Raw genomic sequence first — 6,137 nt, forward strand, 5'->3', positions numbered from 1 at the left:
TTGTGCGTGTGTGTGAGATGATAAGAAAATTATAGCCTACAGTTCTAAAGGAATTCAAAGTTAATGTCATAGATATTGGTTTTGTAGTGGCTGGGATATCAAAAAACAGTGGTCGTACTTTAAGGTGGGACCCAGCTTTTATGGGAATATTGTGTTTTACTTTGTTTTGATGGATGTCTCGTCTATTTTCAAACCGATGTTGAAGACAATGCATTAAGCCATATTTTTCTTCATCATATATTATAATTTGTGCACTGCAGAATATCGAATACCAATCCTCGTAATTCAATGTATATTGTATGTTTCATTCTCCATTATATTATATTATATTGAGCCTTATTCATTTGTTATACAATATAATATACAGTGTATAGTGACATCCCCAGGCATAATTTGCACGTAACAAACGATTGTAGCTTGTGCCCGTCTGGTATGTCGTTTTGTTTTCGATTTGCCTTTTTTTTGCACATAATTAGTGTGAAGTTTGTTGCGAAAAAAAAAAACCCGGAAGCGTTGTGGCATGTGGTTGTTTTCAGCGCATCTGAGTTAAAAAGTTAAAAGATGAATCCCCACCGCAACCAATACTAAACCATCCATTTGAGGCTGAATCTCGTATACGACCGTCGTCATTATCGTATTTCAAATGTCCTATACGTGGGTTTCTGTTATTGACGAGGTGACCGAACGCAGTCGTACTTGATTTGCGAGTATTCTTGTCTTAAGAGGTTTGCTTTTCGTCAAACCTTCCGTGACGTATACATGTATATGTACAGCCTCAAATAAAACGTTTTCTTACATATCCCATGCACAGAAGGCAAATAACTTTGAAGTTTTGGTCATTTTTTTCCGGATTGTGTATTTCACCTTGCCTTGTTTGTTTTCTTTCAGCAAATCAGATAATGTTCCTGTATTTACTTTATCATGATCATATTATACATTTGTAGGTGCAAAAATGTATAGACCTACTTCGATCACAACGTCTACAAAGAACATCATGTATGGCATGCACAGCACATAGCTTAACAAGACTGCCTCTTCAGATGCTGACCAGGTGGCCTCGAAGGAATTAAAGACAGAATAGATGATGCTCTAGCCTGGCTCAGCATCCTAGACTTATCACTCAAACTATTTACATGTCATACGATAAGAAGAAGAACAATATATTTCCTTATAAACTGCCATATAAGAAATGTTCGATGCTGGCAGAACATATAATTATTCCCTTCTTATTCAAAAGGGATAGTATCGTTTTGGTCGAGATGGTCGATATGATCGAAAGTGAGAGAGAAAGAAATAATGAGATGTTCCTTATGAAATATAGGTTTTCCCATTCATTTCCACTTTTTTCAATCAATTTCACAAATTTTTACTTACATTTCGTCGCAGGATGTCGGGAATAGGCCAATCTTACTTTCAAATTCGTCTTTCGTCGTTCATTTCCAAATAAAGTCCATTCAATTTAGTCTTGGCGTACATTTTCGTCATTTACAGTTCAAATTCGTCAGTCTCACTCGCAGCACTCAAAACAGCATGATCGATTTCGTCTTTTGTCAATCATTTTCGTTAAATTTTCATTCATATTCGTCTCATATCTCTATCCGGTGTTATTTTCCAGTCATTCATGTATTTTTATGCCTCCGCCACGAAGTGCTGCCGGAGGCATTATGTTTTCGGGTTGTCCGTCCGTCCGTCCGTCCGTCCTTCCGTCCGTCCGTAATGAATTTTGTGGACAAGGTAACTATCAAAACCTGTTGAGGTATCCTAATGAAACTTGGCATGTATGTGTATTAGGGGGTGAAGTTGTGCCTATCAACTTTTGGGTGCACATGCTTAAGGTCAAAGGTCAAAAGGTCAAGGTCAAATACATAAAATTTCACTATTTCCACCATATCTATTGAATGCCTGAAGATATTTTCTTGAAACTTAGTGTATACATGTATTACCTAATTAAGATTCTCTGGTGAAAGTTTGGGTCATGAGGTCAAAGGTCAAAAGGTCAGGGTCAAATACATAAAATTTCACTATTTCTACCATATCTATTGAATGCCTGAAGATATTTTCTTGAAACTTAGTGTATACATGTATTACCTAATTAAGATTCTCTGGTGAAAGTTTGGGTCATGAGGTCAAAGGTCAAAGGTCAAAAGGTCATGGTCAAATACATAAAATTTCACTATTTCTACCATATCTATTGAATGCCTGAAGATATTTTCTTGAAACTTAGTGTATACATGTATTAGTACCCAATTAAGATTCTCTGGTGAAAGTTTGGGTCATGAGGTCAAAGGTCAAAGGTCAAAAGGTCAAGTAAAAATATTAAAACTTCTTTTTTTTTCTCCGTACCTTGGAAAATTTTTCAAGGTATCTTCATGGAACATAGTATATACATGTACTGACTGGAAGTGATTATCTAGAGAATGTAGGGTTCATGGGGTCAAAGGCCAGGGGCCAAAGGTCAAGTGCAACACTTCAAAATTTTACTATTTCCCTCACATTTATGCAATGCCAGCAGGGTTATTCTTTTTACACTTGGTGTATGCATGTTTAACCTAATAGAAATTCTCTGGAAAGTTTTTTTTTTCTTCTTTTTTTGCCTCAAAGGTCAAAAGGTCAAAGATCAAGTGAAAGTGCTGAACGAACTTTTTCCTCCATATGTTGGAAGTGGCTCAAGTTATCTCGAAACTTAGTACATATTATGCATGTTCTACCTGAAAGTGATTATCTTATGAATTTTAGGGTCAAGGGCCAGATGAAAATGGTAACAATTTACTATTTAATTCAGAAATTGCACCTTTTCTCCACACCTGTACCTTGAAAATTGCTCAATGCCTACATGTATGAATGGGTCAAAGTCAAGTAAAAAGTCCTTAAATCCCTAGATACATGCTCTCCTATTCATCCAATTAAACCTAGGTCAAGGAAGGTGAACATTCAACACATTTGTGACAAACTTGTCATTTCAATATTTTGCCAATTTTGTGAAAATGTAATCACACATTGTCCACATGTACTATCTAGACTTTTGGGAAAATCATGCATTATGGCGGAGGCATACCAGTCGCCAAAGCGACATTTCTAGTTTTTTTCTGTAACTGTTCACATTTAACATTCAGGAGTTAACATACACGTGTAAGTGTTCCCCCCTCACACACACATACACAAACACAGAACCACAGATACAGACACACACACAAGCAATCCGCAAGCAAATTCAGAGTTAATTTCATAAATACTGGTTTTGTAATAGTTGGGATATCAAAAAGCAATGGTCCTTATATAAGATGGGACCCAGCTTTTACGGGACTGTTTCGTTTTTCTTCGTTTTGACGGATGTTTCAGTCATTAAAACACCGAAATTCATCAAATAAACTTTAAAAAGGATGGCTAGTGAACTTAAAGTGATCACTGGAAATCAGTAGGAATGCTGGGGGATGATAGTTCCAATCTTTGTGGTATTCATTGAGTACATTATATACCCGGGTATCTGTTGTGTGAAAATTATTTGCCTTAGAATGGTCTCATATTCAAGTAATAAGCAGTTTAGTGGTTCCAGGTAGCATAGCATGCCTGAACAATGTCGGGGTGATCGTTAGCAGCCACTGATCAGTTACTCGCCATCCCCTTTTAAATTCCTTTCAGAATTTTATGCACTGTAATATACCTGGTTTGTAATTATCTTGGAAAAAGTTATCATCTAAATCCCCATCTCAACCAAAACTATACCATACCTTTAAACTCTTCCATTTCCTGCTAATGGGAACTTGTAAGTATTCACTTTGTCTCTATAGTTTAGGTGATAATATGATATGTATCTGCACAAGCACTGAGAGGAGTGACGATAAAATCATAGCAGAGATTCACATAAAAACAATGAATGCCGGCAGACCCACAATGTTGTTCATCATGAGATAATTTGTACACTATAGTGAATATCCAACAGCAATCTTCATAATGTGATGTATGTTTTATTCTCCATTATATCACGTGGTTCCTATTGCCTGGGTAATTAATGTTTGCGCCTTATTTGTTCACTGACATGCTTTTATTTATGGAGTCAATGTAGATTTTTCTTTTCACATTATATTGTGCAATATCTTTCGAAGGCCTCCTGTGGTATTGTTTATCACCACTGTCGACGTAGAGGGAGATAGAGGGGTCTCTATGGAAACTGTTAAAGGACAAGTTCACCTTCATAAACATAAGGATTGAGAAAACGCAACAATATTAGTAGAACACATCAGTGAAAGTTTGAGGAAAATTGGACAATCGATGCAAAAGTTATGAATTTTTAAAATTTTTGTGTTGGAACCGCTGGATGAGGAGACTACTACAGCTTGTGAATCATATGCGTACAACAGGATAAAGAAAATGTAAAGAAAATTCAACATATTTCACTTTTTTCGCATAATAAAAGAGCACTTGTCTCTTTCTAAAAGCAGGGGGAATAATATTACTCCTAACATATGTCGGTAACGAGTCAAGGGAATATGTACTTTTTTCAAAAGGTGGAATTTTGTGAAATTCTCTTTATATTTTCCTTATATTGTTGTACGCATGTGACATCTAAGTTATTCATACACTGCGGTTACTACACAAAAACTTCAAAAATTCATAACTTTTGAACGGGTTGTTCGATTTTCCTCAAACTTTCAATGACGTGTTCTCCTAATATTGCTACATTCTCTCAATCCTTATGTTTATGAGGGTGAACTTGTCCTTTAATGTGCAAAAATTATAATAGGGTTAAGTGATTTATCATACATGAGTACCACCTTTCTTATCCCGAAGCATTAAAAGGGCTACGGAATATAAAAGAGTAAAACATTCGGCACATGATATTGAGGCTGGTAAACTGAACAATTATGAATTGATGCAAGTCATAAGCTTGCATGGTTTTGTTGGTATGATTACTTATTGTTTTGTTGAATTTTTTTCTGTAAATGTCCATGAGAAAATGACATTTCACTTTTGGTGACTTTAAAAATATTATTTGCTTAATCGTGCACCCTATCATGATTCAATGTAACCATTTTAACACACGAGTTACGGCGTACGATATAGCATACGGTATGTATACACACTATATAAACGGCCACTCAAAGGTATCTACTTTTGTATAGCATTAATAAAAATATTCAACAATGTTTGAGTATGTGTTGTTTGTATTTCCGATGCTGCCTTTTCCCGATAGTACTGGTAGCACTTAGTGTGATGTACATAGGTAATTTAAAAGTGAGAAACTAGAAAATTGTTTTTTTAAGGACATTTCTACAGTAAATGTGACCGTGCACCTCAAAACGAACATAAAGTCGCACACACTGATTTTGCGTGAGGACTGAAAATAAGTGAAATGGGTCAACCTAGCCGAACTTGACTTTTTCATATTTTCTGAAAGAGCGGGTCTTCTTTTACATTATGCTAAAATTTGGTATCATAAAACGGGCAGGAAAGTGTGTTTTTTTAGCAGTTTATTTCGAACATTTTTGGCAGAATAGTGTGATTAGGTGCGTCTTACGAATCCCCTTTTCATTTCTGAAAAACCTTGTCCACACTCTTCACTTTCAACTCTAATAACTTTTGAAAGGATAGTGCTACTACTTTCAAAGCTGGCATTAATTATGGACAGAATGTGTTAATGAGGCATGCTAAATTTCAGTTTAATCTGATAATCCCTTCATTGTTGTTACTCTGGTGGTTTACTTCCTGTTTTTTGTCCCATTCATCGCACAGCCAGCACGGTGTGGTAAATATTAAGCGCTTGAATAGACACTGTACTTCAGAGCCTCTTTTCTCAGTTCACACTTTTCCTGAGTTTGTGCTTTCTTTCCAATATTTAGATGGGTTTGGAGAGTCCATTTGATCTGAGTTATACATCATTTTAAAGCTTAAAGTCTGCTCTTTCAGAATATGGTCTTAACTAAAAATTCATATCTGGCGACTTTTTGTTTGTTTTGAGGTGCACTGTCACAAATGTAATACGTATAGCGCGAACCAATGACTCTTGTATAGCTCTTGCAGTACAGTTAAGACAAAGGAATGTATAATAGTATTACAGTGGTAAATCACAAGTGAAAAGTGAATTGTACAAATTTACTGCAGTTTAATTATGTATCTATTCATTTACGAATTTATTCGTT

This window comes from Diadema antillarum, unplaced genomic scaffold, assembly GCF_040938485.1.
Source record: "Diadema antillarum isolate AM-2024a unplaced genomic scaffold, OU_Dant_1.0 seq00001088_RagTag, whole genome shotgun sequence".
Lineage (NCBI taxonomy): Eukaryota > Metazoa > Echinodermata > Echinoidea > Diadematoida > Diadematidae > Diadema > Diadema antillarum.